Genomic DNA, 12,613 nt, shown 5'->3' on the forward strand with positions numbered 1-12,613 from the left:
TATATGAAGATATTGTATTCACTCTTTTCAGTGACATTAGTTAACATGGTTTATGAGACTATCATATTTCAGAAAAAGTATGCACTTGATAACTAAAACATATGACATATTACTTAATGACTTATTTAATTTCATTGAGTCTCTAAGCTCTAGACTGTTAAAATGGAATTTGTTCTATTTAAGTGAAGATATTTTAACTTTAGTTGTGACTATTTTGTTTTAGCCTTCTAGTAAAAAATCTACACGCTTATTTAGATCTTTATTGATTTCTTCTCCTTTATTGGACTCATTAGAGTCAAAATTATTAGAAGAGATAAGAATATTGATTGTATTATAATTTGTTAATATAAATCAGTAGATGAGTTATATATTAGTATAGTTAAACAACTCAAAGGAGCAGAACTTAAAAATAATAATTTGGAAACAAGTACTTAATACAACCATAAGGTGGTAGCTGATTTTCTGCTGTTATAGACAGGGGGTAGAACTAAGTAGTTGATGCTACTTGGATTGGGAGTTTATAACTCCAGGCTGGAAGAAGCTTTACTTTTTTAACATTTTGCAATATATTTATAGTTATAATGTATATTCACTCTTAACATCCACTTTGTTTATCACTTACAAGATTACAATTTGTAATAACTTCAAAACACATCACACCCACAATAAATTATTACTTATGATTTGTAGATCCAATATAACTTATACAGGAGGGAAAACTGTACGAAACCAATTAAGAAATAACATTATATATTTTTATCTAGCACTCATACATAGTTAGAATGGCCTCACTGAAAGGTATTTCAATTAACATCAATGGCTTAAATAACCCATGTAAAAGAGGGAGTTTATTTAGATATATAACTTTACACATATCTAATCTATTTTTTTACAAGAAACACACTTGTTGAAAGAAAATATAAATACACTAAACACTAACAAATGCACAGTTTTAATGAGTTCAGAGCATTCCAAGAGAAAAGAGGAGTAGCCATCCTTTGGAATGTCGCTCCCTTCTCCTAAAATAATTAAGACATCTCAGGATGATAAGGGAATGTTTTATTTAGTCATAGTTGAAATAAATAGAAAAAAGTTCACGTTGATCAATGTATATTGGATGACAGGTATAGGTAATAATACAGTAAAACAACATCTACACCAAGTAGTTCTCCTATCAAAAGGAAATATTATTGCAAGAGAGTTTAATTGTATTCTGAAAGAAAATGAGTCTAGTGCTTTGGGGAAAAGAAAAATAACTTCTCAGGTCAAACACTTAAAAAACTTCATTAGTTCATATAGTTTGAATGATATTTATGAACATGCTGACTCTAAATCACTACAATATACTTTCTTCTCAAACAGACATCATTCTTACTCTAAGAATAGAAGAGGATATATATACAAACAACTAGGAAAAGCTATGGGCTATGGGGGCAGCCCCATATATGCTAACCTAGTTATGTTGGGTTCCATTCTAGAATTTATAGAAAAACTAAGATCAACATTTTTTAAAGGCCAATGTATTAGAGCCTGAGAAATGACAACATCTATGGAAGAGGTCAACAGTGAAATACAAGTACATTATGTCTTATTTCAGGAGAGGGGTTACAGTATGAATATGATGGAAAAATCTATACCCCATTGTTTAGAATTAAATCAGGGAATTTATAGTCAGTACTACTGCACAAAATGTATCCAGAAATAATTAATTTAAAACATTGTTAGAGAAAAATTTAGAGAGAGGTAAAAAAGGCAAGGCAAAAAAAAAAATATCACTACTAAATGGTAGTGTAATAAAACATAATCTAGTGATACAAAGGGAAGTGAAATTAAAATGTAACAACACAATTTTAAGACAATTTTTTTTAAAGGTAAAGGTAAATTGTAAATATATATGGTATATATATAAATGCACAGCATGTTCTGCATATATATATAAGCAAAAACAAAAGGTTCAAGAAGAGAATCTATGCTCATATATATGTTATAAAGAAAGTTGGAAAAAAAAAAATGCCTTAAAGCATGTTATGCAGAGAGGGACAGAACATCAATTTAGATTTGGTATTTTAGAGATTGTCAAGTCGTGAAAAGTATATTAGAATACTGTTAAAGGAATGTATTCATTATACCTCATTATTATATTAATCTTCATTTTTTATATTAAACACTATATTATAGTAATAGGGCATAATATAAAGTTTAAATGTAAGTTATGTGTTTAAAATGGAATAGAATTTAAATGACTGAATGTCATTTTAAATTGTTCTGATGAACAATAAATTTGTGATTTAAAAGTCAGTGTACACAAGGAAGTTCTACACCTTATTTGTATCTTACTCTAAGATAAAATTTTGATCTATAGTCAAATAGTTAATGATTTAACTAAATCTAAGATCATCACTTGCCTGTTGTCTGACCATAATTCAATAACTTTTGAGTTCTCTATCAATGTAGCATTCAACATACAAATCAGAAAAATTCCAGCTTATCTTTCTCAATTAAAAGAATTCAAAGTATCATTAGGCCAAGAGACTCAAAACGTTATAGAAACAAATTACTCTCCAAACACGTTGGATATATACACACACATGGGATGCCTTAAAAGCACACACACACATATATATACATGTCAAATTAATAGATGGTACAGTAACAAAAGGAAATCTTGGGATAGAGTTTTAAAGGAAGTACAGAACAAATTAGACTTGCTGAAACTAAATGATAAAGATAAACTTACCAACAGAGATGCAATGGAAGAAATTAACAAACTAAACAATGAATACAAGGAAATACTAAATAATAAGACTATGATTTGCCTAGAAAAATATAAATTTCTAACTTTCTCAATGAACCCTAAACATTTAATTAATCTTAAAAACAAAACAAGAAGACTTAAATATAATCATAATAAAGAGATCTATTCCATAAGGGAAAAAAAAGAAAGTTTTTAATCTACATGACATAATAGATGAATTCAGAGACTACTTTCTTAAAATTAATCAAAACACAGTCAAAATGGAGACAAAAGATAAAATAAAAGACTTTATTAATAAAAATAGCAATAAAAAACTTAACAAACAGCAAACTGATCTTATAGATAAACATATAACACTTTCAGATATCCGGACTCAAATCAATAAACTTAAACCAAATAAAGCACCAGTTAATTATGGTATACCAGAAATTTATAAAATAATGCCTATAGTGCTCTCACCTTACTTCAAAATGTATTTTTAAAAGCTCAGAATGAATCTATAACTCCCCCATCTTGATAATATGCATTTATTTCACATATTCAGAAATCCAATAAAGACCCAATGAATTGTTCCTCCTATAGACCTATCTCATTATTGAATGTTGACTATAAAATGATCATGAACATTTATGCTGAAAGACTGAAAAAATTCCTTCCACATTTAATAGAAGAAAATCAAACAGCCTTTATAGTTAACAGAAATACATTTGACAGCATTAAATGAAATCTAGCATTAATTGAGTACTCTCAAAAAAGAAAAAAGATCTGACATTAATAAGCCTAGATATAAAGTTTGCTTTTGATTCGGTAAACTGGGATTATTTGTTTACATTAGTTGAATATCTAAATTTCTCAAATAACTTTGTAAACCTAATAGAACACTTATATAAAGGGGCATTAGCATACATTAAAATTGGTACCTATTTCACAAAAATTCCAGTCTTAAAAGGAACTAAACAAGGCTGCTTACTCTCTCCTTTAATTTTTATCCAAATAATGGAACCCTGGGCTAATGAAATAAGAAGAAAAAATATAGAATGATTAAGTATTAATACAGAAACTTCATCTAAAATTCAGCTCTTTGCTGATCATGTCTTTATAACATCAAAAGGGAACGATTCTTCCATTGCATCTCTATTCAATTCTATTGATAGATTTCAAAAAATGTCAGGTTTAATCTTCAATTATGATAAAACAAAAATTTACTCCACCTACTCAAGTAAAAACAAATTAAAGGGAAAATATTATAAATATGAATCTAACACTGATCAAATTACATATTTAGGAATTATCTTAGCCAAAGATATCAAGACTGTAATCCATCTAAATTATAATAAATGTTTTGACAATATACAAACACTCATAACGAGCTGGAACACAATTTATTTTTACAATGGAAGAAAGACTAACTATAATTAAAATTATAATTCTTCCCAAGATTCTCTATATTATCCAGTCTATCTTATTATTTCCCTACAAATCATCAATTAGAAAATTAAACTCAATGTTGTTAAGATTCTTTTGGACACCCAAAAAGCCAAGGATAGCTTTTAAATACCACTTAAACAGTCAGACCAATGGATGAATAGCCTTCCCAGACCTAGACTTATATTCAATTTCTTCCATAATCAAAACTATATCTCAACTAGTGGACTCATCATACTCAGCCAAGTGGAGCATTTACTGGGAAATGATAAGCACTGCATTAATTACAAAACCACATACATACAAAACAGATATATTACATAACCCTATATTATGGATTTTAAAAGATTACTACTTATGTTACACCAAAACATTCAACAAATTATATTTCTAATATCTTAATAACTTTTAGGAACTTTATATATAAACACCCCATCTATAAAGAATGGATCTTTTTGATATTTCCCATAGGTTTTACACAAGATATTGTATCATCTGATCCAAATAAGAACTTATCACTTAAACAGAAAGAATTACATTTTTGGTTTCAGATGATATCAGATAGAAAAGTTAAAACTATAGATTCACTAATACAAGAATTTGAGCTAGATAAATCTCTTTGGTTAGATATACAAGCCTTTAGACAGTTCCTATTAAACAAACTTGATTTGATGTCTCCTGCAGTAAGACAAAACACTTCTATTTTGATAGATTATCTGGAATTGAACATACAGCACAAATCTTCACATAAAGGTACATTTTCTTATATTTACAGGATCATCAGAGATGCAACATATAGTTGCCCAAAAGCTTATGGAAATATTATTATTCATAGGTCCATAGGTGTGTACTAGGCTAATGGTCCTGGAGCCTTTACAAGCCAAGCCCATAAGATTACCCTGGCATCATGCCACTGTCGATTAGAGCCACTGGAGTGATCCCCAGGTTAATTTTTTTTATTTCCCATCCACTCATCAAGATTTCTCTTAAAGAGGGCCAGTGAGGTGCTCTGCTTGACATGTATGGGAAGTCTATTCCATAGCATGGGCAGTCTGTGTTATGAACCTGCCCCTCCAGCATGTTCTGTTGATTGTGGTAATGAGGTTGAAGTCTCTGGAGCATGTGGTGCAGAGGGATTGGGATTTCTTTAGATGTAGCATTTCTAACAGATCTGGGTCAGACATGGCTTTGTAAGTAAAGCAAAGATCTCCTCTAAGTAGGCGATATGAGACAGAGAATAGTTGGAGTTTTTTGAGTCTGTCCATATAGAATAAGTGTTTAAGGCCTAGGATCCTCTCCATGAGGTACTTTTGTGGCATCTCCAGTTGTTGCAGGTGTCTAGTGAGGTACATGTCAAATGGGGTATTGTACTCGATGATTGGCCTAATGACGGAAGAGTAGAGGAAGACAACAACCTCTTTCTTCCTGGATGCAAAACCCTTAGTGATGAGATGTGCCACATAGAAGGACTTTCTGATCACAAGTGGCAAAGTGGTTGTCAAAAGAGAGGTTGCTGTTAACCTGTGTTCCCAAATCTCTTATAATGCCGTCTGTGTTCAGTGGACTACCATCAATGTGGAAATTCAAGGGAACTGTGTTTTTCCAAAGGGGGATGATGACATATTTTTTGGCTTACACCAGTCATTGGTGTCATTGAGGCCTTTCTGTAGGATGTCAACATCACTTGGGGAGTTAATAATAGCTCCCAACTTGGAATTGCCTGCAAACTTTGCCAGCCAGAGTCCCTTCATGTTGGTCTGGACTTCAGAGAAGTAGATACCAAATAGGAGAGGACCCAAGATCTAACCCTGTGGGACTCCACTCATGACTGGTTGGTAGTCTGACTTGGAATCAGCTACTTTCACATGGTGGGTTCTATCTGTGAGGCAGTTTGCAACCCACCTAGTGATATAGGGATTGATGCCTAGCTTAGTGAGTTTTTCTATGATTCCTGAGTAGGGAATGGTATCAAAGGCCTTGGCCAGATCAAGGTAGGCTGTATGAACCACCTTGCCGTCATCCACAGCTCTGGTGACTGACTCAAAGAAGTCAACCAGGTTGAGCAGGCATGATCTACCCTTCACAAAACCAAACTGTGTAGGATCCAGAGTTTGGAGATTCCCTCTATCCTTGTTTATTAGGTCCATGATGATGCGTTCCATAGCGTTGCAGATCAGACTCATCAGGCTAATTGGGCGATAATGCATGGGGTATGTAGTCGCTCCTCCTTTGTGGAGAGGGATGACTGTAACAGTGTGCCATTGGGTAGGGACAAAGCCTGGGGTGAGGCTGTGACTGAACAGGGCAAACAGGTGAGGTGCCAGTTTACTCTGTAGTTCATGTAAAACACAGCCAGGGATATTATCAGGTCCCATAAAAGGTGTATTCTTGGCCTTGTAAAGTGCTGTTTTAGCATGTGCAGCAGTAATATTGGGTGCCTGGCATTCTACTGGTATTGTGATTGGTCCTTGGGGGGGGGGTAAAGTTAGCACCAAATCTTTTGGCCAGTATATTGGCAATATCTGTTGGCTCAGTATAGGAGGTACCATTGTGCAGTAGCTCAGGTTTTGGTATTTCATCCGATTAACAATGAAATACCGAAAAAACAAGATAAAATATATATACTGGAATCAGCAGGTAAAACAATGTCCTCTCCTAAGTGGAAGTTATACACTTCAAGGTTTATGTATAGATCTTTTTACACTACACAAATTATGAGTAAAATCAATAAAAAAAGACAACTTATGTAAGAGATATAAATCAGAGATAAACGTAGGATGGGCACATATGTTTTATGATTGCTTTTAACTGAAAGTTTACTGGGAGAATATTAATAAATTGTTACAAGCATTATTTACTGACTGTTTTACCATAAACAGATCGCTTGTTATCTTTAATACATCTATTCCTACATGTGTTAAAAAAATAAAACTTCCTTTAATTTGGTCAATCCTAGCTGTAGCCAGAACGATTACTAGAAATTGGATTTCAGTCTCACCTCCATTTTTTATAGAGTTTAAGAATGGTATTACTGATCTTCGTCATTTAGAAATTTTGACTATCAAATCATGAACACAACATATGCATATAATATGTGGGTTAGTTTACAGAATTTGTTAAAAAAGGAATAAATTGTTTCATGAAATAATATGTATATTTAACAATGTATGTTTATAAAAGTGAATGTTCTTGTAAATATTTTAGTTATTTTATGTATGTTAATTTATGTCTATATACTTTTTATCAATTGTATGCTAAAATTAATAAGATCATTTGATTTATGTGAACATCATTAAAATTTGTTTATAAAAAAAAGAAACTTATAAAAAGATAGGATTTTGCAGAATTTTATTTATAGCAAGTGATCTGGTCCTCCAAATGCCTGACTACAACTAGGCCTGCTGATGTCATCCAGCATATGTTCTAAACTGATAGTACTATCAGACATGGGGTGTGTTGCATGCATCATGTACTGTGATCTGTAGTGTGCACCATTACATAGATAAGTGCTGTAATCTACATACAGCCAACTTGCACTATGTGTGTGCCATGCCATGTGCTGTAAGTAGTAATTGGAAGTGGTGCTATCATCAGTGTAGCCATGTTTGTGTGTGTTTGTGGTTGTTAGAACAATTTACATCAGCTGATGGAACCATAGGAAGTTTGAACTTCACTAGCATAATGGCCATAGAGCCATCACAATCGTAGACAACTGTATACCCTTATTTACATGATCAGCACATATTGCCTCAGTCCAAAAGGGACACAGGCAGAAGCCCTGCATTGATATGATGGTCACCCAGCCAATCATACAGATGGAATGTGTCGAGGTGCACTGAGGTGCTCTGCTTGCCATTAGCAAGGGTTCTGTTTCAAAGGTGGGTTAAAGTCTGCTAGACAAATCTCTCCCACCAGCATGCATTACTAATGTCACATACTAGGTTAATGTCCTTAGAGTGATTAATCCATGTATAATACCACCTACAGATGTGCAGCATTTATAATCAAGCATGGTCACACATTGCCCCATATGCAAGGCAGAGATCTCTGAGTAGTTTATATGCCACAGGCTACAATGACACTCATTCCAGATGATTCCCATTGAACACGTGCTGAAGACATGAAGTTCCCTTGTGAAGGACCATACTGTTGTGTGTAAGTGCCAGTACTGCTTAGAAAGGTCCATTACCAAATGACTATTTCACTCAGATATTGGCATGCTGAAGGTAGAGTATATGGAGGTTATGAGCAAGTCACTTATGGGTGATTGTGCTCCCAGCTATAACATATGATTCCCATCATACCACTGGGGTGACATGGTGGTCTCATGCACATTAGGTGTAAACCTGTGTGGTCAGGTCTGTGTGCCCAGTTCTTTCACCCCTGAGTATGTACATCACATGTTGTGACTGATGTGCTACTTACCAGGTACATAGGTGTAAGGGATGGAAATGATACTACATATACATTTGCATGGACTTTATTGCCATTACTATGTCAACAGGCATTTGGTCATCAATACCCTCTTGTAGGATATTAACATAACTCATGGACTCCATGAGTACTCACAGTTTGCAGGCATCAGCCAACATTGTTAGCCACAGGCAGTTAGTATTCACTTGTTTTGTGGTTAAATTGATTCCAAGCAGTTGAGGACCCAGGACTGAGTCTGTTGAACACTGCTGCTTACAGATCAGCTATTGTAGGTGGATATCCCTATGTTAAGTACGTGTACCATTAATGGGCCACTAAGTGACAACCTGTAGATATAGCTAACCTGCTGACAGATAGGTTCAGTGAAAACTTCACTCCTCTGTCCCCCCATCAGTAAAACATGACATCCCCAGTACCTGTACCCCTTATCTCTATGGATCAAGTCATCACTGCCCTCTCAAAAGCAAAACAATACAGCCCCCATGGGACCTGATAACATCCCAGGCTACAGCCTACATGAACTCAGGCAGGAACTTGCAGCACCATTAGGCACCCTATTCAACCAAAGCCTGACTACCGGCTTCATCCCAGCTGAGTGGAGGACAGCTACTGTCATTACTTTGCACAAAGATGGACCATCCACCGATCCAGGAAATTATAGACCCATCAGCCTAACTAGTCTAATCTGCAAGGTCATGGAGCAGATTATCCTGGACCTCATTAACAAGGACATTGGCAACCTCCAGACACTTGATCTGGCACAGTTTGGTTTTGTCAAGGGGAGGTCATACCTGTAAAATTTGGTTGACTTCTTTGAGACAGTCACCAAGGTCATAGATGAGGGGAAGATGGTGCACACCACCTACCTTGAGCTGGCCAAGGCCTTCAATACTATTCCTGACTCAGGTATAATAGATAAACTCTGTCAACTAGGCATGAATCCATATGTTACCAAATGGGTAGCAAACTGGCTTACTGATAGAACACACCTGGTCAAAATAGTGGAAGCCACCTCAAGTAGTAGACCCGTAACAAGTGGTACACCCCAGGGATCAGTCTTGGGGTCTTTGCTATTTGGGATATACTTCTCAGACATGCAGGCCAAATCTACTGGGCTATGGCTGACCAAGTTTACAGATGACTGCAAGCTGGGTGCTGTCATCAATTCCCTAGTGATGTGGATATCCTCCAAGAGGGTCTCAGACAAACAAATGACTGGTGCCAGAAACATGGCCTCAAATTGAATGCCAAAAAAAGCATCATCATCCCTTTTGGGGAGAATGACATCCCCAAAAATTATCACTTTGATAATAAGCCACTAAGCACCTAATCAGTCGTGAGGGACTTGGGAAGCCAGGTTGACAGCAAACTGACTTTTGACCACCATATTGCCTCCTTTGTATGGAAAGCTTTCTACATGGCCCACTTCATTTGTAATGGTATCTCATCCAGGGACAAGGTGGTCATAACATCCCTGTATTCATCCTTTATAAGACCATTATTGAATACAATGCCTCTTTCAACATGTACCTCACAAAGCACATTCAGCAGCTGGAGAGACCACAGAGATTCCTCACCCAGAGAATCCAGGGCCTCAAACATCTACCATACACAGAGAGGCTAAATGCCCTGTCCCTCTATTTAGTCTCCTACAGGCTCCTCAGAAGTGACCTCTGTCTGGCATACAAAGTAATCTCAGACCCCGCCCTGATGGGATTGCTGCATATCTGCAAGTCAAGCTCCACTTGAGTAATCTGCACATGAGACCTCAACCTGGTCTGGGACATCAATAGGACTTGTTGGTGGGACAGATTTGTTGCCCAGAGACTCCACCTTTTGTGGAAAAGACTCATACTCCACATAAAGCAGAGTACCTCATTAAACCTTTTTAAGTGCAACCTGGATAACTAGATGGGGAACAGAAAATACACCCCTGGGATTCCACTTATGTCCTTGCTGGACAGTGGCATAGGGTGCTGACTTGTTGGAACTTGGACTAAATTTTTGGCTAGGCTTGTAAGGACCTCAGGGCCAATAGACTTGTAACTTCCTATGATCCTATGAACCTATGATAGTACCATGAATGCCTAAGTGGGTGCTTTGTAAATGATGCCTGAGTGGGGGACATAGATGGCACATCTCAGTCCAGGGAGTTGTTTGCCCTGATGTCCTTTGTCAGACATCCAAACTGTGTACACTTAACTGTGTATAGATCACATATATGTGTGCTGATTAGCTCCATGATGATTGCCCCTATGGTCATACAGATATGGATACTCAGACAAACAGTTCTATAGTTCTGGTGGTCAATACAAGTACCACCTCTGAGCAAGGGTCAGTTGACATTCTCCAGTCAGCTGAGGTCCAGCCAGTGGTTTCAGTATGATTGCAAGGTGTTCCCAATGGTGTTAGTAATCCATGACAGATCCCATGTAAGATGCTACCTGGGATGATAGCATGTCCAATAGATTCTGTGCATTCTCCATAGAGATGCCATTTATGACCTGCTCTGTAGATATATAAGTTATGGGACAGATTGTAGGAATGTCATGTGTCATATGAGGTTGGGACAAGGGAGTGAAGTTGACACAGAACATGTGGGACTACAGATTAGCTATGAGTACAGAACCATTCTATGTGGCATCGTTATGTATGAGTTCACCAACAATCCTGGACCATCTTTTGAGGTTACACATGTAACTACACTGTATGTTGTGATTCTGTTTTGTGTGGGTGGCTAATTTTGTCACTTTCTGTGTCTACACAACATCAAAACAACACTATGTGGTTGTTTTACCTGAGGAGGTTGTACATCCATTTTAGGGGGGGCACCCTCACCCCAGCTGTCACACAACAATGTCCACCTCTTACTGTACAGCCTGATAAAGGCAGTTGTCCACCAGGCAGGTTTGCTGTACCATGAGGAGTCTGTGTTCCTCCTGTCAGGAACTGCCAAGTTCATGCAGCTGTAATGCTGCCTGCATAATACATGGGTGTAGAGCTCTGCAAACTTGCCTGTCCCATCTGTGGAGGAGGTACATTCAAGCTATGTAAACCATCCTGCAGGAGGTAATAAATGGCTTTGTTGAAATATATGTCTGCATTGTCTGCAAGGGGGGTTAGTGCTGGTAGTTTTAATGACACTGATCTGTAGACAGATACCACCAGGGAGGACCTCACATTGGGGGACTGCAGTGATCACCCATATTGGTAAATACATGATGCAATACATTGGTTCACCTTGAGGGGATGTCACGGCACTGCTCCAGGGCATTTTAGTTAAGGACGTAGACTAATCTTTGGGCAATGAGCTGCAGCATGACTAAGCAACACAGCTGGTGGTCACTTAATGCCACCCCACAACCTGGTGCAATGATACCCCTTGATAGATACACATACATATAGATGCACACAGTGGGTGTCTGGATACATGGAGCTGCTCCTGTAGCCAGCTATTGCATGATTATGTGCCCTTCCAGTGCTGAATGGCACCTACAGTGTCTCTGGGAAATCACAGTGTTTTGCAAAATCTGGATGTCTACCTATCCTTAATGAATATGTATGCACCACCTGCATTTCCTTGAACACTATAATTTTGAGGTGTGAGGATATGGATGAACATGTAGTCTGGTATGGCTGTGGACCCAGATGTCCTTGACTGCACACATGTCTGCATAATCCAGGGTGGGGACACATTCCACAGAGTAGGTTTCAGTGTTGCCATACCCAACGTGTAGCAGCATAACCATGATGTTGTATAAGGATGGTGCTGTCAATGCAAACTCTTCCCTGAAAAGTGCATCAACATGCATTGTGGGGGTGTCAGTAGCCATGGCCATTACTCCTAATCTCAGGGGTGAGAGATGAACACCATCAGTGGTGAAGCATTGATGTCTGTTGAGCAAGGCATCCCAGGCAGACATGAAGTAGATCCCCTAACAATGACACCACATGCTAAGGCAAGTACTGACTTCCAACAGTTTCCATGTGTATGGAGCT

The sequence above is a fragment of the Protopterus annectens genome, chromosome 1.part0 (genome assembly GCF_019279795.1).
Source record: "Protopterus annectens isolate FY-2018-M chromosome 1.part0, PAN1.0, whole genome shotgun sequence".
In the NCBI taxonomy this organism is placed as follows: Eukaryota; Metazoa; Chordata; order Ceratodontiformes; family Protopteridae; genus Protopterus; species Protopterus annectens.